Source organism: Musca domestica, unplaced genomic scaffold (genome assembly GCF_030504385.1).
Source record: "Musca domestica strain aabys unplaced genomic scaffold, Musca_domestica.polishedcontigs.V.1.1 2, whole genome shotgun sequence".
NCBI lineage: Eukaryota > Metazoa > Arthropoda > Insecta > Diptera > Muscidae > Musca > Musca domestica.
In genome coordinates this window covers 9,708,232-9,735,091 of record NW_026712249.1, presented here as the reverse complement: position 1 = coordinate 9,735,091, position 26,860 = coordinate 9,708,232, and the positions used below count along the sequence as shown (strand labels likewise).

The following is a 26,860-nucleotide window of genomic DNA, read 5'->3' as shown; positions in this document are numbered from 1 at the left end:
GCTGAAAATGTGCACCTTCGGTTGGCCACCAGAACTGAAGCACCATGGCCACGGCCTTGGTGATGGTGTGGGCCGCCATAGCAGCCGATGGTCGCTCTCGACCGTGGCATCAGAATAAATGCCGAAAATTATGGCGAAAATATTCTAGAGGGTGTATTAAAGCCTTAGGCAGCAAAACATTTTGGCCGCAAACCTTGGACATTCCAACAGGACTCAGCACCATCGCACTCAGCACGCACGCACCACTCAAGAATGGTTACAAAATGAGGTTTCTCGCTTCATTTCCGGCGCACAATGGCCACCAAAATCTCCGGATACCAATCCGTTGGACTATTGTGCGCACAATGGCCACCAAAATCTCCGGATACCAATCCGTTGGACTATTGTGTCTGGAGTATTTTGGAACGCAAGGTTGGCACTAAAAAATACCAAAATGTCGATTACCTCAAGCAAGCGCTTCGCCGGGAATGGGCCAAAATACCGCAGAGCAACATTCGGGCAGCGTGTGACGGTTTTATTGACCGTTTGAAGGCCAAAACTCATGCCAAAGGTGACCAATTCGAACAAATCTAAACTTATTCTAAAATTTGATGTAAAAATTATGGCATTTGACTTTGTTGCAGTTTTTTTATCTCGCCCGCGATAATATTCGGCACTTATTCTGATGCCACGATCGATTTATATGAGCGGGGAGAGAGACACTTTAGATTGAGTTCTGGTGGGCAGCCGAAGATGCACATTTTCAGCTGACTTCTTTGGCAGATAAAGACGATCATTTTGTTTGTTTACAATCTGCTGGGCAACGAATGTTTTCTCATCGGGGAAAACCAAATTCGGCCAAGCGAAGCAACTCTTTAGCTCTTTTGAGTCTATTTTCTTTCCTCTGCGGTGTAAGTTCTTGCGCTTTTTGGAATTCCAATGGCTTCACCCCGAGCTCATTTTTTTAAATTTGTCGAATGGAAAATTGCGATATGTTCAGCTCACGAACCATTTGTCGTCCACTGCGACGTGGGTTTCGATCAAATCACGTCTTTACTATCGAACCATTTCTGCTGATGTCGCAGTTTTCTTCCGTCCACTTCCTAGACATCGGTCTACGCTATCAGTATTACGGTAATGAGCGATGGTACAAGACACAAAAGATTTATTCACATTTAAATGCTGGAGTTCTCTAACGATAGCCACTTGTGGTTTTCCAGCCAAATATATAGAGAAATCACACTACCACGCTTGAATTCCATAACAAATAACTTTTTTTCTGGAAAATTCTCACCAAAATGCTTTTGTACGCCTGTAGATAATATAATGAGCTGTCACTGGAACAATTTTAACAGTGCTCGGACGAGTGGCTTTGAAATGACAGCAGTCTGAAATTGGTTGCAGTTTTTATACCCTCCTCCATAGTATTTTTATTAAGTTTGTCATTCCGTTTGTAACACCTCGAAATATACATTTTAGAACCCAAAAAGTATATATATTCTTGATCAGCATAAAATTCTATGTCGATTTGGCGATTTGGATGTCCGTCTGTCTGTGGAAATCACTCTAGCTTCCGAATGAATTGAAGTAGATTGGTAACATTTTACTCAAATGTATATTATGTCTACAGGACCTTTGGTATTGAAAATTTGCCATGTAGGTCTACGTTTTGGTATAGCCCCCATATAACGTTACCTCCCGATATTTGGTATTTTGATGATTTTCGCGACAATATTCATCGGAATTGTTTCAAATTTGGTATTTGAAGTTTGTAATGGATACTACAGCCCAAGACAGAATATTGTCTGTGCAGGTGCATGTCTTCGTATAGTCCCCATATAACGGTACCTCCCGATATTCGATATTTTGATGATTTTAGCGATAATTTTCACCGGAATGGTTATAAATTTGGTATTTGAAGTTTGTAATGGATAGTACAGCCTAAGACAGAAAATTTTCGGTGCAGGTCCACATCTTCATATAGCCCCCATATAATGGTACCTCCCGATATTCGGGACTTTGTTGATTTTAGCTACTTTATTCACAGATTTTTTTATACCCTCCACAAAAAAAGTATGGAAGTTCGTCATTCCGTTTGTAACTAATCGAAATAATCATTTTATACCCAACAAAGTATATATATTCTTGATCAGCGTAAAATTCTAAGACGATTTAGCCCTGTCCGTCCGTCTGTCCGTCCGTCTGTTGTAATCACGCTACAGTCTAAACGAATTAAGATAGGAAGCTAAAATTTTGCACAGATCTTTCTTTTGTTTGCAGGCAGGTCAAGTTCGAAGATGGGCTATATCGGTCCACGATATCGTATAGCCCCCATATAACGGTACCCCCGATATTCGGTATTTTTCAATGGAATTGTCTGAAAATCCACACAAGTAGTTCCTTGTGGGTACTTTATACCTCGGCAGAGAATTATCTATATAGGTCCACAATATCGTATAGCCTCCATAAACGGTACCCCCGGTATTCGACATTTTGATGATTTTAGCCACATTTTTCAATGGAATTGTCTGAAATTCCACAAAAGGAATCCCTTGTGGGCATTTTACCCCCTCAAAAAGAATTTTTTATATAGGTCCACGATATCGTATATCCCCCATATAACTGTACCCCCGATACTCGGTATTTTGATGATGTTAACCACACTTTTCAATGGAATTGTCTTAAAATCAACACAAGTAGTTCCTTGTGAGTACTTCACCCCCTGAGAGAGAATTGTCTATACAGGTCCACGATATCGTACATCCCCCATATAACGGTACCCCCCGATATTCGGTATTTTTATGATTTTACCCACATTTTTCATCGGAATTGCCTGAAAATCACACAAGGAGTTCCTTGCGGGTACTTTATACCTCGGCAGAGAATTATCTATATACGTCCACGATATCGTATAGCCCTCATATAACGGTACCCCCGATATTCGGTATTTTGATGTTTTTAGCCATATTTTTCAACGGAATGATCACAAGGGGTTCTTTGTACACAAGGGGTTCTTTGTGAGCACTTTACCCCTCCGACAGAGAATTCTCTACATAGGTTAGCGATATTCGGTATTTTGATGATTTTAGAGACTTTTTCCAATTGAATTATCTGAAAATCCACACAAGGAGTTCCTTGTGAGTACTTTACACGCAGACATAGAAAACGATAAAGTAGCTGTTGAAAATTCTGACCTAGGGATCTCTATCTGCTAGGATTTCCTAGCAGCATCTGCTTTCTTCGCGATGCCTTGGGAAACAAATCAGACATAAGCTCAGTTGCCTTATTTATTTATTCTTGTAGCAGCTAACCTGCTGTAATTGAGCATTTTCCACTTCTCATTTTTTCCAATTTTTCAACATAGCCCACTTTGATCCTCACTGAATCAAAAACTTTATTTATATACTCATTTTGTTTTTTTTATATTTTTCCTATATTGATTTCATTTAAACGTTCCCAAAGATATCTTACTGACCAAATTCGTACTTAAATTAGTGCCAGTTTATGCGGCGATATCAACGGCAATTGAAATCCAACGTCGACGTCACCCGAAACTAACCAACCAACCACGAAACGAAACGTTAAATTTGAATTTATTTTAATAAATTGCAAAAATATACTTTGAATAATTTGTGAATATTGAATTGCTAGGGAAAGACTTTAGCTGCAGCTGCAATTTGCTATCTCTGAACTCTTGTCGTGGCAAAGCAACAGCAACAAGAAAAACCCCAAACTTATTGCAGCTGAGAGCTAAAGGCTGGCCGATCAAAAGTACAGCCACAGCCACATATGTACCTAGATAGACACTGTGTCTAGCAAAAGGACAGACATCTGAAACAGGGTAGAAGCAAAGCAACAAAAAAATCTACCCAAATGTTCCAACTCCAAATGGATACCGGTAAAACTTAAGATAATCCCTGTATGTACGCCACACATCTTGGCTTGCATGAGGCGGCCTTACCGCCAAGCCACCACACACACATCAGATGGGGGGAAAAACCAGATTTTTCCATTCCATTATGAATTTCTATTTCATGCGAAATATATTCATTTGGCTTGTCGTCATTTCGCATCTGTGGATGGATGCTTGGATATTTTATGGTTATGTGTACTAAACACCATTGTGAATGGCGATCAGGCAGCCTGGCTGACTAGCTGCTGCCTGGCAGACTGAACGTGAATGTATGTATTTCTGGTTAGTATGTCGCTTAATATTTCAGAGCACCGGGCCGGGCTTATCGATGTTGGCACAGTGATTATGAACTTAAGGCAGACCACAACCCAAAAAACCAAAGAAGTTAATTACTCTGTGACCTAGTGCAGTGTATGCGGTTACACCTCCTGGATTTGTATGAAACGCGCTTAATATTTTAATTTGCTGGTGCTTACTACCAAAACACACATTCACTCATATCAATCAAAATTATGAAAGCGCTTTGAAAATTAGGCGGATAGTTATGTAATAAATATTTAATAGACCTGTAATTATTTTGGACCATGCCATGACCTTTAGTTATTGATTCCCCGCCTGGATAATAGCTAATCCATTAATGACAGGTGTGTTATTATGTTTCCCAAGAAGGTCGTGCTAATAGCTCCTATGATCTTTAAAAGAATGTTCGGAACATTTTTCTCTTCAGGTTCTTAAATCAATATTTTATACCCTCCACCATACTAAGGAGGGTATATTAACTTTGTCATTCCGTTTGTAACTCCTCGAAATACTCAACAAAGTATATATATTCTTGATCAGCGTAAAATTCTAAGTCGGCTTAGCGATGTCCCTCTGTCTGTCCGTCTGTTTGTCTATTGTAATCACGCTATCTCTCGAACGAATTGAGATAGAAGCTAAAATTTTGCACACATGTTTATTTTTCCAGTAGGCAGCTTAAGTTGGTAAATGGGCCATGTAAGTCCACGTTTTCACATAGCCTCCATATAAAGGTACCTCCCGATATTCGGTATTTTGATGATTTTAGCGACATTGTTCACCGGAATTTTTTCAAATTAGGTATTTGAAGTTCGTAATGGATACTACAGCCTAAGACAGAAAATTGTCTGTGCAGGTCCACGTCTTCGTATAGCCTCCATATAACGATACCTCCCAATATTCGGTATTTTGATGATTTTAGCGTCATTATTTACCGGAATTGTTTCAAATTACGTAATTAGAGTTCGTAATGGATACCACAGCCTAAGACAGAAAATTGTCTATGCAGGTCCACGTCTTCGTATAGTCCCCATGTACCAGTACCTCCCTATATTCGGTATTTTGACGAGTTTAGGTGCAATACCCATCGAAATTTTTGAGATGATGTATTTGTAGTTCATATTGGATGCTACAGACTGTAACAGAAAATTGTCTATGCAAGTGCAGGTCTTCGTATAGCTCCGATGTAACGGTACCTCTCTATGTACTGTATTTTGATGATTTTAGCTACATTATTCACCGTTTATTTCAAGATTCGATTTTGAATATGATAATGACTTATGACAAGCAATACCTATGTAGGTCAACGTCGTATAGACCCCAATATTTACGCAATATTCGGTTATTTTTGAAAATTTTAACAGATTTTATTTTTTGAAAATTTCTAAATTTGTTCCAAATGGCGGAGGCTATTCAAAGTTCGGCCCAGCCGAACTTACTGCTTTTTAACTTGTTTTTAATTAATGCTCGAAATGTATGCTTCGGCTCGAGGTTTTGTAGTAAAGGGTCATTTAGCACTAATTTTTCTGGGTATAATGAGGTCGTAACTTCTCGAGCTCCTCCGAAATTTAGAAATTTATTTCAGTCCGTGACTTGAATAGGAAAAAATTGTTTATCTTCGTTTAATCCAGTTTATTCTAAAAATATAATTTCATCAGCGAGAATACGTGTCTGGACCGAGACTTGAACTGTTCGCAGCTGGATGTCGGAGTAACTCCTTCGTTAAGCACTACGCAGCTTAATCTGACAGGGACTTTTGGCTACTCACTGGACTAGATCACGATCCCGTCGAGTAAATTTGTTAATGTCGTTTCTTTTGCTTATAAAAACTCATCGGGTCGGTTTACCTCAGTGGCTGCGCTTTACAGGATGAGAAGAAAAAACTGCAACCAACTTCAGACTGCTGTCATTTCTAAGCCACTCGTCCGACAGCTGCTAAAGCTATTCCAGTGACAGCTCATTATATTGTTTACAAGCGTACAAAAGGATTTTTGTGAGAATTTTCCGGAAAAAAAGTTATTCGTGATGAAATTCCAGCATTTAAATGTGAATAACTTTTTTGGGTCTCGTACCATCGCTCGTTACCGTGATACATGTAGCGTAGCCCGACGGCAAGTAAGTGGACGGAAGAACACAGCAACATCAGCAGAAATGGTTCGGAAAGTAAAGAAGTGACTTGATCGAGACCCGCATTGCAATGGCCGAAAAATGGCTCGTGAGCCGTGATACTGGTAGCGTAGCCCGACGTCAAGGAAGTGGACGGAAGAAAACAGCAACATCAGCAGGAATGGTTCGAAAAGTAGACAAGCGACTTGATCGAAACCCGCGTCGCAGTGGCTGAAAAATGGCTCGTGAGCTGAACATATCGTAATATTCCATTCGGCAAATATTGAAATATGAGCTCGGGATAAAGCCATTGAAATTCCAAAACGAGCAAGAACTTACACCGCAACAGAAAAAAAATCGACTCAAAAGAGTTAAAGAGTTGCTTCACTTGGCCGAAAGTGGTGAACTGCCGAATTTAGTTTTCTCCGTCTCCGATGAGAAAACATTTATTGTCCAGCAGTTTGTGAACAAACAAAATGATCGTGTTTACTTGCCAAAGAGGTCAGCTGAAAATGTGCAACTTCGTTTGGCCACCCGAATTTAAGCTTCGGCCATGGCGATGGTGTGGGCCGCCATAACAGCCAATAGTCGCTCTCCGATCGTATTAATCGGTCGTGGCATCAGAATAAATGCCGAATATTATCGCGAAAATATTCTGGAGGGTGTATTAAAGCCTTGGACACGCAAACAATTTGGCCGCAGACCTTGGACATTCCAACAGGACTCAGCAGCATCGCACTCAGCACGCGCCACCCAAAAATGGTTACAAAATTAAGTATCTCGCTTCATTTCCAGCGCACAATGGCCTCCAAACTCTCCGGATTCCAATCCGTTGGACTATTGTGTCTGGAGTATTTTGGAAAGCAAGGTTGGCACTAAAAATGACCAAAGTGTCGATCACCTCAAGCAAGCGCTTCGCCGGGAATGGGCCAAAATACCGCAGAGCAACATTCGGGCAGCGCGTGACGGTTTCATTGGTCGTTTGAAGACCATAATTCGTGCCAAAGGTGACCAATTCGAACAAATCTAACTTATTCTAAAATTTGTTGCTTTCCGACATTTTTTGCTTTCATTCAATGAAATTTAAAAAAAAATTTAAAAATTATGGCTTTTGACTTTGTTGCAGTTTTTTTATCTCACCCTGTATTCAGATAGATGAGGATTTGAATAAATTTATTTCAATGACTACAAATTTGAAATGTTTTACATAAAGATATACCTACAAGAATCTACTAGTTTTACAATTTTCTCCGATATCATAAAGAGAAAATCTGTTATTGTAGTAAGAACTTTGACATTCCTGCAGTTCTGGAACAGATCAATAATAGTATAATATATTTATAATGATTCATAATTTGATTTGAGATCTATGTAACATTACTCTCTTATTTTATTTTTCGTCGCATTTATCTATCTCTTAAGATTCGTAGCAACTCTGGAAATCCAAGTGATTATCCAATTCTATTTCCGAACACTGTGCAACGCCTGTTATGCATAGAAATGTTTTATCCCAAGAAAAACCAAATAACACGAAAGGTATGTTGTTGTATTTTTCTCAATATTTTATGCCACTCAAATGCGGGAATTTTTCAACATTTGTCCCCGGCGAAGATGGCGATACCAAAGTAGAGGTAATTCTTTCCAATATGCCCACGTGTAATTAAAGCAGAAAAAAACGAAGACAAGGAGAAACAAAAGAAGTAGACACAAAAAGATAGACCAGAGCAAAATACGAAGCAAGGAAATGCGGCAAATGTAATTCTTTAGGTTTAGGTTAGGCCAAGCCATGGCAAGATTGATGACCACCATTGAAACTAATCGACTAAGTTAATTGACCCATGGACGGGAAAAGAAGACCGCTCTACCACAATCACCATTGGCCGGCTCATCGGCCATCATCATTGTTATCATATTACCATTTCCGAGCAACAAAATTAGTGTTCAATTGTTAGACCAGTATCGGGGAGATCTATAGATATGGACAATGAGGTATCTTGTTATGTGTTTTTTAGGATTTTTTGTTTTTTGTATTCCAACAAGTTACAAATGTTCCCTAATAACCACATTGGCCAGCCAGTCGGCACACAAAGTGCTAGCATCTCTTGAAGAGACCAATGATTAGCAGTTTTGCACTGAAATTAACAGCTGGCAGCCACAGAGAGCTTTGTCAGACATGCCGCCAATAATAATGCATTTATTCATTGGCCCATCTAGCCACCAGACCATTGCATATCCATGGAATACTTAGTTGCCATGTTTTCCTCACAAGCGGGGACAATACTCCCCTGACAGACAACAAAAATGATAATAATTCAGTTCATTTCAGTTCAATTGCTCTGAAAATACCACTCTAATTACATCAGTGATGAATGAAAGTTGAAGCTGGCTGGCTGGCTGGCAGGCAGAAAAATCTTTGTTCCCCCAAAAGATCTGTTGCTGCAATGTTTCGAATACAAGACATCGCTGAGCGGGAGTTTTGTAAACCTGCTTGCGCTACAAGTTGCTGCTGCAATTTGACATAAATATTAAATCATAATCGGCATTACAAAAATTCCATAATTTTCTCATATGGAATTGAAAAGAATTGCACCAAATATGGCATCGGGTATAACTTATTTATGCGAAACAGGATAAAATCGAATTGAGGTGGAATAATAATTCGACAACGGAAAATCTCATGATGTTAAATAACAAAAAGCTTTATATTCTGTTACAGATGGGTCTACAGTGTAGCATTAAAGACCTAAGGGGTATTCTATAGAAAAAATACTCTTGAGTGCGGATGAGGCGCTGGCAAAATCTAGCAATTAAAAATAAACATTCCAAAATTATTAATTATTCCGCTGCCATAAAAATTATGTGTAAGATAATAAAGGTTATGACCCAAACACACAGATATCGATGCGATCTGTGGTTACGCAACACCACTCTAATGAAAGGACAAGCAGCTCTGAAATGTTCTCCATTCAATATTAGAATTGCTAAGTATAATCGTGTGGCTACATTAAGATAGATTAGTTTAAGTAGTACTTGAGGAACATATTTTAAATAAACCCCAGAATCGAATCGGTTGTGTTCTTATCACGCCTTCTTGCATTTGGTCCTTCGAGCCGGATAGAGAAGCGAATCAACAATCGAAGCATACGGTTGTGCTCTTTTATAGCTTAGGTAGCCTGATAGAGAATCGAAACTAAACCCAAAGAATAAGGCTGTTCTTTCCTTCTTACTAAATTATTTGGTCCTCCTAGCCAGAAGGAGACAACCTTAGGGTCTTCTATAGACTAGATGACCTCATGCTCTAATGTACAGAATAGGGGACCTTAGGGTCTTCTAAAAAGCAGAGAAGACTTCAGGATATTATATACAGCAAGGAAGAACTCAGGGTTTTCTATACAGACCTCAGTGTCTTCTATACAGAAGAAAAGACCCCAGGGTCTTCTATACAAAGGAGAAGACCTCAGGGTCTGCTATACAGCGAAGAAGACCTCAGGGTCTTCTATACAGCAGAGAAGACCACAGGGTCTTCTATATAGGAAATGAGACCTCATGGTTTTCTATACAGTAGAAAAGACCTTTCGGTCTTCTATACAGAAAAGAAGACCTCAGGGTCTTCTATACAGCAGAGAAGACCTCAGGGTCTTCTATACAGAATAGAATACCTCAGGGTCTTCTACACAGAATAGAAGACCTCAGAGTATTCTGTACAGAATAGAAGACCTCTGGGTCGTCTATACATAATAGAAGACCTCTGGGTCGTCTATACAGAATAGAAGACCTCTGGGTCGTCTATACAGAATAGAAGACCTCTGGGTCGTCTATACAGAATAGAAGACCTCTGGGTCGTCTATACAGAATAGAAGATCTTTGGGTCGTCTATACAGAATAGAAGACCTCAGGGTCTTCTATACAGAATAGAAGACCTCGGGGTCGTCTATACAGAATAGAAGACCTCGGGGTCGTCTATAAAGAATAGAAGACCTCGGGGTCGTCTATACAGAATAAGAGACCCTGGGGTCTTCTAAACTGAAAAGAAGACCTTCTATACAGAACAGGGTCTTTTATACAGAATAAAAGACCTCAGGTCTTCTCTCTGCATAGAAGATCCCTTTATTATGTATAGAAATCTCTTCTACTCTGTATAGAAGACTTCTTCCACAGGGTCTTCTAGAAAAAATAAATAGGTGCCCTGATGATCTTTTGAGTTTCTGTTGACCTTACGAACTTTGACTGTCCAAGCCATCTGTGGGCTCCACACGCAACATTTTACCGTTCAATTACACAATTAAAAGCCTCAGTCAAGTTTTCCCATTCTACTGGGTGTGTACTTATTAAAATCTCCGCAACGCCTTAATGATTGCCTAAACATTGGACACAATGTAGAATGGACGTTGGAGGCATTTCATCAAATGACCGGACATTATGGTGGGAAAACATCAGCAGCAGCAATCGTCAAGCAACAAGTCATCCTAACTGTACACCGGCATAGAGCAGAAGAAGCTTCTGCTTCTTCTTCTCAAACAGTTTTTGCTGATAGACAATTAATTGCATGAGAATTAAAAATCCAAGTCATCTTGAGTTAATTATGCGGCAGTCAGGCAGCAGCAACAGCAATTGTGGTCTCTCACCATCATAACCGAACCTGAATGAATTTCTTGCCGTTCTTTTGTGGCATCTCTTTTCCATTTGGGTTTTTTGTTTTGGTGTCTCATTCAAAAAACAACTGCTGCAAAGACAGTGGAATATCATTTGGCTGTGATTACTCTGGTACGGCAATAACAACAACAATGGTCTTTTAGTTGATTATTTTCAAGTTAAATTGCATTTGGAAGATCTTTTCATAGCCTCCGCGGTAGTTTTCTACCCCTTTCCTGGTCTTCCCTTCCTCTACATCTTCAAGGTAATAATTACAATGAATAATGATTGCTCGGCTTTGCTATTAAGATGTACTCGCTTTGTAATGATTGTGATGGTGAGTACAACAACAGGTATTGACGTTGGAATACCCCGACTCATCACCGCGTTCATTGAATGTTGTAAATATTGAAATTGTTCCACACGCCGCAGCGTACACAGTTAGCGGGCCTTTTGCGCAGCTACCTTTGGTAGGCTACGCAAATCTTGGGAATTAAAAGTAATAACGGAGCTTTATTCAAATTGTAGATTGAGACAAGTGAATCGACCGACCAACCGACCGCCAAAGAAGCACTGCTCAGGAATGTTTAATGGAAAAGATTTCCTTTGCTTATGGAAAGTATACCATCTCACTATCGCAAATATACATACAATAAGAGAAAATCAAAGTGCTACGGATTAATGGAGAGTTTCTAGTTTATTGAAATGAAAGTCTTGCCGGGCAATGAACTTGGACGATAATTATTTTTATATTTGCCCAGGGTTTATTTGGATAAACTAATCACATTTATTAGAAAAATCTTCCCAACAACTCCTGTTCAGTAAAAAACTTTCCTTTTTTAATTTTTCCAGAGGAAGAAATCTTAACCCTGATTTGGGGAAAGTAATTTGTTCCTGGGTACGGGTTTCAGAAATCGTATAAAGGTGAGATAAAAAAAACTTCAACCAACTTCAGACTGCTGTCATTTCTAAGTCACTCGTCCGACAGCTGTGAAAATTATTCCTGTGACAGTTCATTATATTGTTTACAAACGTACAAAAGCATTTTGGTGAGAATTTTCCAGAAAAAAAGTTATTCGTGATGGAGTTCAAGGGTATTAGTATGATTTCTTTATATTTGGCGGGAAAACCACAAGTGGCTATCCTTAGAGCACTCCAGCTTGTTACCGGGATACTGGTGGAGTAGCCTGACGTCAAGGAAGTGGACGGAAGAAAAAAGCAACATCAGCAGAAATGGTTTGAAAAGTAAAGAAGCGACTTGATCGAAACCCGCGTTGCAGTGGCCGAAAAATAGCTCGTGAGCTGAACATATCATCCATTCGGCAAATATTGAAAAATGAGCTCGGGGTAAAGCCATTGAAATTTCAAAAAGTGCAAGAACTTACACCGCAACAGAAAAAGACTCAATAGACTCAAAAGAGGTAAAGATTTGCTTCGCTTGGCCGAAAGTGGTGAACTGCCGAATTTTGTTTTCTCCGATAAGAAAACATTCGTTGTCCAGCAGGTTTTAAACAACCAAAATGATCGTGTTTACTTGCCAAAGAGGTCAGCTGAAAATGTGCACCTTCGGTTGGTCACCAGAACTCAAGCGCCGGCCATTGTGAGGGTGTGGGCCGCCATAACAGCCGATGGTCGCTCTCCGCTCGTATTAATCGAACGTGGCATCAGAATAAATGCCGAATGTTATCGCGAAAATATTCTGGAAGGTATATTAAAGCCTTGGGGACGCAAAAATGTTGGCCGCAGACCTTAGACATTCCAACAGGACTCAGCAACATCGCACTCGGCACGCCCCACCCAAGAATGGTTACAAAATGAGGTTCCTCACTTCATTTCCAGCGCACAATGGCTACCAAAATCTCCGGATACCAATCTGTTGGACTATTGTGTCTGGAGTATTTTGGAAAGCAAGGTTGGCACTAAAAAATACCAAAGTGTCGATCAACTCAAGCAAGCGCTTCGCCGGGAATAGGCCAAAATACCGCAGAGCAACATTTGGGCAGCGTGTGACGGTTTCATTGGCCGTTTGAAGGCTTTAATTCGTGCCAAAGGTGACCAATTCGAACAAATCTAAACTTATTCTAAAATTTGATGCTATTTCCGACAATTTTTCAATAAAATTTAAAAAAAAAAAATGTCAAAATTATGGCGTTTGACTTTGTTGCAACTCGAAAAAATTTCATGAAATAATTGATCAAAAAATTAAAAAAAAATTTTCGGGGTTCTTTGGGAACATTAGCTCAAATATTTTTTTGATACACATTGGAAATAATTTTTATACCCTACAACACTATGTGTTGGGGGTATTATAAGTTTGATTGGGCCAAAAATTATGTAACACCACGAAATATTGATTTCCCACATAGGAAAGTATATATGGATCTTCCTAGCTCGCCGAGCTGAGTCGATCTAGCTATGTATGTCCGTCCGTCCGTCTGTCCGTCTGTCCGTCTGTCCGTCTGTCCATGTTAATTTGTAATCACTCTACAGGTCGCAATTATGGCCCGATCTGCACGAAATTTAGAATGGAGGTGGGGCTAGGGTCAGAATAGAACCCTATTTCTTTTGGAGATGATCGCCAAATGCTTAGGGGTTGAAATGGACCAAATACTGAAAAAATTTCGGATTTTGCAGTAGCTATACAGGTCGCAATTATAGACCAATCGACATGTAGCTAGAGTTTAGGGCGGGGAAGAAGCCCACCAAATTGGGTGGTCATCGGATAATATTTAGCGGGTAAAATAGGCCATATCTTTTTTGTTGAAAAAATTCAAAATTTTTCATAAAACCGCGAATATTTTAAATCCCGGCGAAGTCACAAAGCCATGACAAGGTTACTTCTGATCTTTACATTGATGTTAAGATCCAAAAAATCGAATATATAGCAAATATATGCGATATATATGTCTATCAAAGAAGATATGCTTGAAAGATCTCATATATGTCGAGAACGGCTGAACTGATTTCGACAGTTCTCATTAATTCAGAATGGCCTCTTGGCAGGAAAGGAAAAACGTCTAAAAAAATCGCATAAAAATATCTCTCTAAAGATGAAAGTATTAATTTTATAAAATTTTCTCTTATTTTTTTAATTTTGTCATATTTTTGGCATATTTTCATTTTGAATTAAACATTTGGTAATATTTCTACAGCTAACAAAACTAAGTAGTTAGGATATCAGGATATCATATACAGATCGTAATTATGGCCCGATCCTTACGAAATTTTGCATGGGGATAAGATGAGGGTCAGAATAGAAGCCTACTCTTTTTGGAGATGATCGCCATATATTTAGGGGTTGAAATGGACCAAAAAAGTGCAAAATTGTCAGCAGGTCGTAATTATCACCCGATCCTCACGCACATTTGAATGGGGGTTACCGGACATTGCAAAAGCCAAGCAGTTTTGGATGGCCATCCAAAAATATTCAATGTGTGGGAGGAGTTTGCCAACTTTTGTAGACAAAATACGAAAATGTCCATTCCGGTGACTTTTTGGAGAATTCACAAATACAGGAAAGACGCACTTCTAACTATTTCGTTAACGCTGATTTCGTTGAAGAATATAGTCAAATGTCTGTATCAAATATAGATGCGTTTCAGTCAAAAACCAATAATAAATGTTAATCTTTTGCCACTTCTGAAAGATTATAGGTCTTTGGGAAATATTGGTTCCAGATTTAGGAAGACCATTTACGTGCAACATCTACCAATAAATTGGAAATGAGCAAATTAGTTTGAGTTGCTATTATTCGAAAATTAGAGAACGAATCCTGATGGTTTTCTTTTATTATTTGTCACAATATCTTGTGGAATTCTTTCGAGTGTCTCGCCTATATAAACTATATCGTTTATTATAGTGTTGTAGGGTATTCAACGGTCGGCCCCGCTCGACTGTAGCCTTTGCTTACTTGTTTTTTTCTGTGGTAATTTTTAGTAAAATTTAATGAAAACGATGCTTTGTAGGAGATGTTTGCATAAACTCACACAAAGTACGGCTAAAATACGTTTTTAATACATAACAATCCCTGACGTTTAATTAAGATTTAGACTCTGGACGTCTTCTAGGACCTATAGAATTTTTGAAAAATTCTTTTGTGGAATACTTTTATTTGCTACGAGTAAAAAAGCTGTACGTTCGGTCGGGCCGAACTTTGAATACCCTCCACCATTTGGAATGAATTTTCAAAAAAATAAAATCCGTTAAAAATTCTGTTAAAATCTTACAAATACCGAATGTAGCCTGGACCTGCATAGCCAACTTTTTTTCATAACCCATTACAATATTCAAATGCAACCCTTGAAAAAATCGGTGAATAATGTGGCTTATTCCGAATATATGGAGAAACCATTATGGGGGCTATACCAAAACGTGGACCTTCTGTCATGGGCTGTAGTATCCATTACGAACTTCAAATACCAAATTTGAAACAAATCCGGCGAATAATGTCGCTAAAATTATTAAAATACCGAATATATGGAGGTAAGGTTATATGGGAGCTATACGAAGACGTAAAACTGCATAGGAAATTTTTAGGCATAAGCTGTAGTACCCATTAGAAACTTCGAATACGAAATTTGAAACAATTCGGGTGAATAATGTCGCTAAAATTATCAAAATACCAAATATTGGGAGGTGCCGTTATATTGGGGCTATACGAAGACGTTGATCTACATACGAAATTTTTAGGCATTACAAACTTCGAATACGAAATTTGAAACAATTCGAATGAATAATGTCGCTTAAATCATCAAAATACCCAATACCGGAAGGTACCGTTATATGAGGGCTTTACGAAAACGTCCACCGACATGACCCATTTACGAACTTAACCTGCCTATTGGCAAAACACATGTGTGGGAAAATTTTAGACTTCTATCTTAATCCGAAGATAGAATATAATTATAGAATTATCCAAATAAAATAATTTGAATTACAAACCGAACAATTAGAATTACAATTGGAGTAATTCGATTTACAATTTAAATTCTCGAATTACAACTAAAAAAAATAATAATAATAATAAATACAATTTTAATTCTAGATTTACAATTCGAATTACATCTGAAAAAGGTGGAGATATCGGGAACTTTGGAGTCCGAAGACAAACTTTTGATCTTCTGAAGAATGGCGTTTCTAATTCCCAAGTTCCCTTCAGACGTTTCTATACCCGTTTTCCTTATATTTAAAAATCATTTCGCTACTTTCATGTTTTATTAATTTTAGGTGGTGACAGACAACATTATTTTTGCAATTTTCCTATTCACTTATTTCTTTCATTAAATTTAACAATGAACTTTCGCTTTTAGAGATTACAATCTTCCAATAAGATTGGCCATAATAAAACTAGAAGCATTTAAATATCACCAAAATTAAAATTCTTTCCCAATGAAAGCTATTTTGTTTTTTTTTTTTCTTTTTCTTAAAACAAGAAAAATTTCTTATTTCCTTTCTTTATCATCGGCCCCATCTCTTTTATCTTCCGGTATTATTTAATTTTATCATCACTGTACTATCCCGGGTATACATTGACCAACAAACAAACAAACAGAAAATAACAACAACCGTCGACAAACAATAAACTTCCTACGGTCATAAAAAAGTTCATAATAAAAGTTCAAATGCCATAGCAAACTGCTGGCTGGCTGGCTAACTTACCACATCTAGGCAACAAAAGTCGTTTATAAAATGGCCGAACAAGAAGCGATTACACTTGAAGAAGCAGCAGGGTAAGGTGAGTTGAGTGGTTGTTGTTATGGGAGTTGTTGTTTCTGTTGTTGTTGTTGGTGGTGGTAGCATCCAAAATACCATGCATTGGTTTGGTTGGGTAGGTCGCTTGGTCGGTCGTTTTGTTTATTTATTTTGTGTTATTGCATTTTTGCTCAATTCACTTTTTATTTTGTTTGGGTTTCCTTTATTTTATTTATTTTTTGAAATGAAAAACTTAAGAAACAAGCACTTTATGAGTTTTCTTTACCACTTGACACAACACACACACACGCACACTCAGATGCAATAGAAAGGCATGCCCATGCACACACAAACACTGAGTCTTGCAAAATTCACTTCTTTAATATCCAGGTGTGCAATGAAGTTTTGCAAACAACTAAGCACCTTTATTTATTGAATTCTTATTAAGTTATCTTGGTATGTATTTATAATTTATTTTGTTTTATTTTCTATAATATTCTTTGTTTTCCGTGCAGTCAACACTCCAAACAAAAGGAAATCGTAACTATTTTACAAGTGCACAACAGAGCCAACACAGTTACAAGAACTAGGTACCACTGCAAAAATTGTTTTGCATTAAATGTTGTTGTGTAGGTAGCTTTATTGTATTCTCAATGCATAGCAATCGCTGTTGTTGTGTTAATTAATATTTTTTATTAATTTGTTACTTTTGTTCTAATAGCAAACACTTCGTGTTTTTCATTTCAGTGTTTTCTCATCACTCACACACTCACTGAACAGACGTCTTCCATTAACTCACTGCTAACACTTGTTCTATGTTGATCTTCGATACATATTTGTTATCTATTTTTCTTTTAGTCTTTTTTTCCCGCCTAGATTAGCTTTTAACGGCAACGTTCAATCCGCGCTTTACGTGTTGTCCACACCAAGTTTAATCCAACAATGTTTGTGGAGTTCGTTAAACATGCAATTGTCATTGGTTGGTTTATCATGAAATTCCACATGAGTTGCTCTCCCGCTCTTCAACTTTCTCTTCTGTCATATTAACAGTTTACAATTTTGTGTAAGTGAAATATAGATGGCGTTGGTATGTTTCATTGAAGGAAGAGATAAAAATGTTAAATTATTATATATTTTATACATTTTTGTTATGTGTGCATATGCTCGGCATACGATTAGGCCATCCGACTGTCACAGAGACTCCCAGGGCTAGGGATCTCAACCCGCCAATCGAATCCAACACACTAACATTGAAAGGGGACTTTACTACAATTGCTCTACTCTACGATATACAAAATAGGAGTCATCATACAGGGATCTCGGTGGATCGATCCCACACTCGCCCACCCTACCTGGATCCAGTATTTCCATTTCTTGCGTTTCTCTGAATCCCCTTGAGCCACACGCTTCGAATCACACACTTACTTCATACCACCTTCCCCCCAAGCTATACAAACTTAGCAACACATATTAGTATCTACTGTTTACAAAAGAATCATTTTTAATTTTATTAAAAAAAATAAGTTAGCTTTAAATATTTTCTTAATTTTTTTCTCTACTATTTTTTTTCTTACACTAAAATTGACAAACTGTATGGTATAAAAAAAAACAAATTAAGAATAATACCGGGCTTTCTTAAATCTATGGCTTTAATTACTCGGTAGAAACCAATATATTATCCTTTGCCTTGCTTTTCCCGCGCAATATTCACGCGTCTATACGAAATTACTAGCCACCTAAAAGAGCTCTCTTAACCGGCCTAATTGCCGCTAAAATTCCACGGCCTAAACTATCAGATCGAATCACAAGGACTCAAGATAATTTTACTGTAACACCTCCTAGCCTTTGAAAATAAACGCGGTATTTTTCCCTTACAAACTGATTATTACTTAAATCCTAAGAACTATAACCTATCTTATTACTAAATCTTTATACTGAATATTATATTTTTTTTCTCGAAATTTATGATTATTAACTCTTTTTTTCTTTTCTTTTAGTTCCAAAAAAGGAGACAGCAAATTTTATGGACGTCACATATATATATAAATATATCTATCAAGGACAACACAACGGTAAGACACCTTTTACCTGAGCAGTGATTTATAACGTTATTGATTAATTCTTCTTATCTCTTCTTCCAGTTTACGCTTCTTTCCGGAGGAAACAGATTTTGAACGCCAGGCAAACCCTGAAATGAAGCTGGACTTGTTGACTGGTCCTTTTACAATGCCGGCGTTCTGGGCGGGATCAATAACAGGCACAGCAAAAAGCTCAAAGTTGCAGCTGGCCAGTTTACAATTCAAATCTCCACACCCTCAATGTAACTTTTTTTGGCTTTTTTCTCCTGTGGACAACTTGCCACTACCTTGCGTTACCAAAAAGAAAAGGCAATTTCCCGCCGTTGTGCTGACCAAAACCGGACAATTTTCGGTGCTTCCAAAAAAGCTTGATACACCACCGGAATATTCCTGTTGGAGCAACACACATCACATATAACAACACATTACTCAACAAACCACTGTTACAAACTACTTACACAATAAAAAAATCGCAACACACAAATTAAATTTTTCCACTTCTTCACTGCTCTCTAGCTAAGTTTCACCGGTAACGTCTTATTCTTAACTTTGGCTTTTCTTATGCTCGCAGCCTTTTATACCCCTCTTCTCAGTGAATCCCGCCAGACGCTCATTTTCCACGAAACACCATTTTCCTGAGCCATTTTCAATTTTCATTCCTTTTTCTTTTCAACTGTCAATAGCCATTTTTATTCTATTGTGAATTCTCATTTCAGCTCACCCCGGAGTAGTAGTAGGTTCCCACCTACTCAGCAATCATAGGGCTGCCTAGTCACTTCTTAGCCTGAGTCACCCTGTCATTCACTACCTTTATAATACTCTTTAACTCAACCCTGTTCGAGCCTAATTTCGTACGTAGCGAACCCTATCAAACCATTTCCGGCATTTTGATCCCATCGCCACCCAGACTACACACCCCGCAGAAATTACAAGCAAATTGAAATCTCGAAGCATCCTCACCATCCTCACTAAAAACCCAAGAAAACTGAGCAAATCCATTTGAGGACCAATTATGGGATGCACTACCAACAGAATTGGGATAATTTCTGCGGTGGTTGTGGACAGGTTTTGCCAAAAAACCCGGCCCCATATATTTGTTGCCTTTTTGCGCCGAATGTGAACGGCCTGCAACAAAACTTCAACTTCGGCCACAAAATCGAGGACGGAGGTGATGTGCACGGCCGCATTACTCATTTACGTGGGGACATCCCACTCCCTGAAGGTCTCATGCCGGGCATAAGCTCCGAACAGCAGGCTGGTCAAAGCCCTCCCCCTCATGCTGGTAAATATCCCCCATCGAAATAGAACCACATAAATTAATTTATTTTTCTAATCTGTCCATCAGATCTGTGAAACATGTCTTGCTAGTTCGCCTGATAATTCTCGATCCGACACCCTGAAAATATCGTGTCACTACCAAACATCGATCGAGTTCCGAGTCCGGGAAACTCGCTGGTAATTCCCCTATAGCAGGTCAACATTTGGGAAGATCAAAAACGCTCATAAATTTTACAATACGCATTCGGTTATTTATAAAATCCCGCATTCAGTATTTCTACTAAGACAAGTTCAGAGGAACGGATGGGATTTATCGGCCCACTCCTTTGGGACCTTCACTACAAAAAGGTAAACATCCGGAACAACCCAATAATTCTACCAACCCAAGACCTTGTGTGGAGTTGGAATATATTTGTCCTCTCTGGCGGATCCACACTGGTAACACCCAACAGCTCTAAATGAAAAATTCTCCGATTTCATCAAAATTTCACACATTCTTCTTGGTTATGGATATAATCTTCAAAGTTGGAATCTATACGTACTTTGATACACAAATAATTTGATCAAATTATTGAAATCATGGTACAATAAAAAAGTAAGGTAGATCTGAAAGCTGATTACAATTTTTTTCCCAAGTGTGCCCGACTTCTGTCATTATTGTGTATTATTTGTTTTGAAAATAAAAAAAAATATTTTCAAGGTCAATGTTTGGAAAAACGAACACTGCGTGGCCGGCGTTCAAAATATTACCCTGTTTTGTCCTGGAATTGAAGGAATAAACAGTTTGGATCACATTTTTGAAAAAAAATCCGTGCGTTCAATAACGCATTCAAAAAATAACAACAATTATCAAAACATTTTGTCGCATACAATTTTGAAGTATTTTGACAGAAAGCGGGCATAGCCCTAGGAATGTATTTCGGTACTTTTTTGTTTGTTTTGAACATTTAATAACTTTCATTCCTTAATAGGTGGTGAAACATTTTGCATGCGGAAATATTTGTGCCTATGCCTGTCTTGTCGTCGTGGTTGCCGAAGAACGGATTTTGTATGCGGTATTTGCTGATGTGATTGATAGGTAAACAAATACCATAATCGTGGTGTCTACGTGATTGTCTGGTAGAATGTAGTTTTATGTATGTTCGCTTTTTATGTATGGGAATCTTTCATTAATTTATGCCGGAATAAACCAGATTGTGCTATTTTTATCGCCACCGGGTGTGTTCGAGTAAAATTTTTTTTTTTTTTTTTCAAATTTGTATGTCGCGTAGAATATTTTGTAAAAGAAATTAGACAGCTGTGATAAACGTGAAACTAGAGTCTGATTACTTTGAATTACCCAATTAGGGGAACAGATCAGCTGATATTTTTGAACCTTAATACGAATGAATTCAGTACGAAGGTGATTTTACTATCGTATTTAGTTTCATCCGACACATTTTCTATGTTTTGTTTTGATTCATTCGATTTTGAATTAAACAATTGCTGATAAATGTGATATAGAATTGGTACCAAATGTGAAATAGTTTTTGAAAGTTATTTTAGAATTCTTTTTATAAAAATTGAATTGGGAAAGGGGATTGAACAGACTTTCTTTTCCACTTATCTTTTAAGATCTTTTGCATGACAGATTCCAATCGCCTTTCCATTTAGATCTTCGAGAGAATACATATTATTTCCTATGGGCTTTACTATACGACACTTCGTAAATTTCCGGGCAAACTTAGCATTAAAATTTTTCCCAAAATCGCTAAGAACATAGTTTCTTTTATATACCTCTTGCCCCGGAGAGAAAATAATCGTACGAGCCCTTGCGTTATACCTTTTTGCGCTTTGTTGATAAGCCTGATGCATATTCTGTCTAATTTTATTTCGGATTAGTTCCATCTTGTCGTTACGATCTAAATGTATAATTTCATGGTCCGCCAATGAGTGGAGCTTCCGAGCTAATTTATAATCTGAACCATGGGTATACATACTATGACCAAACAGCGCGAAAAATGGCGTTACACCAGTTGCAGTATGAATCGATGTTCTTAAGGCGCACTCTATGTCTGTTAGATACAGGTCCCAATCTCTGTGGTCATTTTCTAGATATGCCCTAATCGCCGCCAATACTGATTGATTGACTCTCTCAGATGCATTAGACTGCGGAGCATATGGAGCTGTTTGGATATGATTGATTCCATATGTTTCAATCATGTCTTTGAAAGTTTTAGATACGAACTGTGCCCCATTGTCGGAATGTATCGTCTCGGGTACGCCAAACTTACGAAATATATCCTCAACCATAAATTTTACCACATTGGAAGCTGTTGCCTCTTTCATTGCCTTAAGAAATGTAAATTTGCTAAAGTGGTCCACCACTATAAATATAAAGGCGTTGCCACTTTTAGACCGGGGGTATTTCCCGAGGAAGTCAACGTAGAGTTTCTGGAAGGGAAGATTTGTCACGACTTCATTTCCGATCTGAGGCTGAGTATTTTCATTGGTAGGCTTTGTCTCTTTGCAAACAGTACATTTAGACACATATTGCCTAACCTGGGATACCATTAGAGGCCAGTAATATTTTTCTCTTAAACGAAAAATGGTTTTTGATATGCCTCCGTGAGCTGACGTCGTTCTATCATGGGCTTGCTCTATTAAAGAATGGGTCAAAGACTCTGGGACCCACAATTTCCACTGAAACTCTTGTGTTTCTGGGTTATAGGACTTGTGATCTCTTTTAAATACCATATTGTCGACAATCTTTAGATCGGGGAGATTCTCCTTTTTATTTGCAATAATTTCTCTAAGCTGTTTGTACGAATCACTTTCAAACTCGGTGGTCTCGAATTCAAAAACCCGATTCATGTCTATTTCGTCGGCATTGGGTAGGCGGGATAGCATATCGGCGACAACATTTTCCTTTCCTTTTCGGTGCTCGATTTTGAAGTTAAATCCCTGAAGTTGCAATGACCAGCGAGCTAAACGACCACTGAGGTCCTTTAGACTCATCAGCCATTGTAAACTAGCGTGATCTGTTATCACGGTGAATTCCATTAGCTCCACGTAAGGACGGAAAGTTTTGATAGCCATCACCGCCGCCAAGCATTCCTTCTCTGTCACGCTATAATTTCTCTGACACTTATTGAGCTTTTTCGAATAGAAAGCGATCGGATGCTCATGTCCTTCGGCATTCAGCTGAAATAGAACAGCGCCGATGCCATATTCCGAAGCATCACATTGAATAAAAAAGGGTTTGGAAAAATCTGCGTGGCGTAACACCGGTGCGGAAGTTAAGGCCCTCTTTAAGTTTTCAAATGCCTCCTTTGCCTTGTCCGTAATTACGAATTTGGGCGATTTCTTCAGGGTATCAGTAAGGGGAGCTGAAAGTGACGCGAAGTCTTTAATAAATCTTCGGTACCATCCTGCTGTACCCAGAAAACTTCTCACTTCCCTAGCACTTTTGGGAATTCTAATTTTTCGAATTGCTTCTACTTTTTCGGGGTCAGTACGCAACATGCCTTCTCCAATAATAAATCCCAAATATCTCAACTGACGAAAACAAAATTTTGACTTGGTTAACCCGATTGTTAAATTCGCTCGGTCAAGGCAATCGGCTACTTCATTCAATAGACGAAGATGCTCGTCGAAATCACTTGAAATAATCAACAGGTCGTCCAGGTACACAAAGACATTCTCCTTGAGTCGTTGGGGAATGACTTTGTCCATCAGTCGACATAACCTTTGTGCAGCATTACACAATCCAAACGGCATCACACGGAATTGATACAATGGACGGCCTGGGACCGTAAAAGCGGTGTACGGCTTGCTTTCTTCGTCTAATTCGATTTGCCAGAACGCATATTTAAGATCCACGCTGCTAATGTAATGAGTTTCATCAATGCGACTTAGTATTCCTTCAATGTTTTGCAGGGGATATGCGTCCTTGACCGTGAGCTTATTTAACTTTCGAGCATCCAGACAGAAACGATTTTTTCCGGGCTTTCGTACGATAGTTGTACGATTGCTCCAAGGGCTTTCACTTTCCTCAATAACATTAAGTGCTAACATATTATCGACTTCTTGGTACGTGATAGCTTGAACCGCTGGAGACATTGGATAGTGGCGGTCTTTAACCGGTTCCGCACCTTCCACGAGCTTAATCGAATGCTTTTCTAAACTAGTACAACCTAGCCCATTTTCTTCAAAGGTCTTGAATTTTTTTACTATGCATTTTAATCGATTCTCTTGATCATTTGTTAACTCGTGAGGGTTGAGTTTGTAGTCGGGACCCGTAGCAGTCATATCCCTGAAAACTTTTTCTATATTAATTTCAGCAGCTCCTATCACATCAGGGGCTAATTCGAATGTTCGCCAGAAGTCTATTCCAAGATATAGTTCTTGTTCCAATTGAGGACATAGATACAGTGTCATAAATTTTTCCTGCTCTTGGTATTTTATGATGGCTTTAATTTTCCCTAAAACATTATACTGTGTACCTCCGGCGGTGGTTACCCTGCTGGACATTGGTATAATTGGAATGCCAAGTTCTTCTATTATCTCTCGGCAATTTTTCCCTAACATAGTAACCGAAGCGCCGGTGTCTAGGAGCCCATTCATGATTTTTCCTTGCATACTGATTTCCGAGAAAACTCTGGGATCTGAGGCAATACCAGTCACTCTCGAAATAGTTTCTATCAAATATCTTCGCTGCTCACGCCACTTCTTGGATTTTTGTCTCAATTCAATAATTTTTTTCGGGATTACAGTAAACTCTGAGTTAAAAATTCTCTCCTTGACCTTAGCATAATTTCTTTGGCGATCTTCTAATGGAATGTAATGCCTCTGACCTGCAGAAAAATTTTTCGATTCTACACTACTCTTATCTCTAAATATATTATCGTTGTTTTTTATTAAAATTCGGACGTTTTTGGGTGCTAATTCTTCCGATTCACAGGGTTCTCTGACGGGTGTGTTTCCCCTGTTACTTCCACACCCCTTCGGGAGTTTCCCTGTTGACAGACAGGACACTTTGGGGTTACTGTGTCCGGCTTCCCACACCTATAGCAGAACAATTTCCGGACTTCTACTGGACAGTCCATAAAAACATGCCCCTTTTCTCGACAGTTCCAGCAGATAATTGGGACTCTAATTTGGCTTTGTATCCGGATAGCTGACAGCTCTTCACCAATATTCTCCTCCGGTACTTCTACAGGCTTTTCATAAATTTCATCATATATTTCATTTACTTGGCGGATAGGTCGCTGGGGGAACGCTACAGTTCTATTTTCGCGCCTAGGGAAATTTCTCTCGGCTTCAATACATTCTATTCGTAGCTGTTCAACCGACGAAATGGTCATCTGATATACATGTCGTTTTATATCTTCACGTATATTTCCCCTTAGGATCTTAATCATTTCGTACTCGTAAATAGGTTGAAGTAATCTAGATCGCAAAATTCCCATCTCGTGAAAATAACTATTGATGCTTTCATTTGGCCTTTGTTTCCTTTCTAACAAATCCCTGAGTATGTCGAATTTGGATTGTGGGGTTTGATACTGGCTTATCAGCGCTTCTTTAAGACCCACCCAATCGGTGTAAACATTACTTTGTCTATGCAGCCAAAACCATTCTCTGGCTTGACCAGAAACCAGAAAGGCGAAATCCCTCAACACTTCAGACCATGGAATGTTATATTGAGCCTGCATGATCTCTAACCGCTTAATAAAATCCATAACTCTTAAGCCTTTCGGGTCACCACTGAAATTTAAACCAAGTTTATCAACTCGTATTCCTAGTGGTTCCACTCTAAACGTATTCGTTATCGGGCCAGTAAATTGATCTGATAATGGAGTTTGACTAGCACTCGGAAATTGGATAATTGGTGGCATATTCCTATTTACTGCGTCATTATTATTGTTTGACGTCGGATTAGCATTACTATTTGTAATAGAATTAGAGGCTATTGTAGCCGTTGGGGGTACAATTAATTGTTTACGCACAGTGTCGGATAGTTCTCTCATGCCTTTTGATAAAGAATCTATCATTTTCTTCACATCAGATATTTCTGTTTCGACCATTTTTTTAACTTTATCTTCCAATGACTTCTGGACAGACGCTGCTTCATCTTGTACTAGTCCATGTAAGTCGGAAGTAGTTGGACCATTATTATTCAAATTATCACTCACTGTTGGCACATGATTGGTGTTCTGATCTCTTCGCATTATCGTGTCTGCTAGATCGATAAATTGCAAAGCACTCATATTCCTATCCTCATTCGCCATTTCGTCCGACCCTATTCGTCTTTGCTTACTCTGCTCTGGAAAATAAGTCGATCGGTTTAGGTCAAAATTTTCGGGTCTGCCTCTCTTATTTCTTTTACTATTGCGGGTATTGTAGATCATGACCTATACCCAAAATTTATCTTCTCACTTGTTATCAATTGAATCTCGGAAGAAACCTTTTCTTGTAAGTAAGTTTTAACTGAATTAACCTTTTTTTAAATATGAAACATCGGCAAAACAAATACTTTTTATAAATACATTCGACTACAATTACGCATACAAATTTTCAAATTTGACAATTACAACATAGATCTACGGGGGAAGTGTAATTTTCAGAAGCAGTGTGTGTGTGGTTTTTTTTTATTTATTTATTTTTTTATTATTATTATTATTTTTTTTTAATAATTTTAGTGCCCTTTATGAGGTGTATGACTCTTCCCTTAGACATTCTTATTCTTCTAATAAATTATAGTGCTTTGTTAACTTCGGACCCCTGACATATCTATTACATTTCATAAATGAAAGCTCAGGGTTTTTATATGCAATACTAAGATTTTTGCATCTCTCAGATCAAAATCGCTATTGCTGCTACTCGATGTACTTATTCCTGTCTATAA

General features: G+C 38.4%; 3 long non-coding RNA genes across 3 annotated transcripts; 2 read left to right on the top strand and 1 right to left on the bottom strand.

Moving 5' to 3' along the window:
• Positions 1–17,762: 17,762 nt before the first annotated feature.
• Positions 17,763–19,185, top strand: LOC131802184 (uncharacterized). The gene is made up of 2 exons (XR_009342074.1): positions 17,763–18,690; positions 18,760–19,185. It is a non-coding gene; the product is annotated as an uncharacterized LOC131802184 (long non-coding RNA).
• Positions 18,097–19,404, bottom strand: LOC131802186 (uncharacterized). Its single transcript, XR_009342076.1, has 2 exons — positions 19,155–19,404; positions 18,097–19,086 (listed from the first exon to the last, which is right to left on the bottom strand). It is a non-coding gene; the product is annotated as an uncharacterized LOC131802186 (long non-coding RNA).
• Positions 19,405–19,575: 171 nt separating this feature from the next.
• On the top strand, positions 19,576–21,188 carry LOC131802183 (uncharacterized). Its single transcript, XR_009342073.1, has 3 exons — positions 19,576–19,978; positions 20,042–20,574; positions 20,946–21,188. It is a non-coding gene; the product is annotated as an uncharacterized LOC131802183 (long non-coding RNA).
• The last annotated feature ends 5,672 nt before the right edge of the window (positions 21,189–26,860 follow it).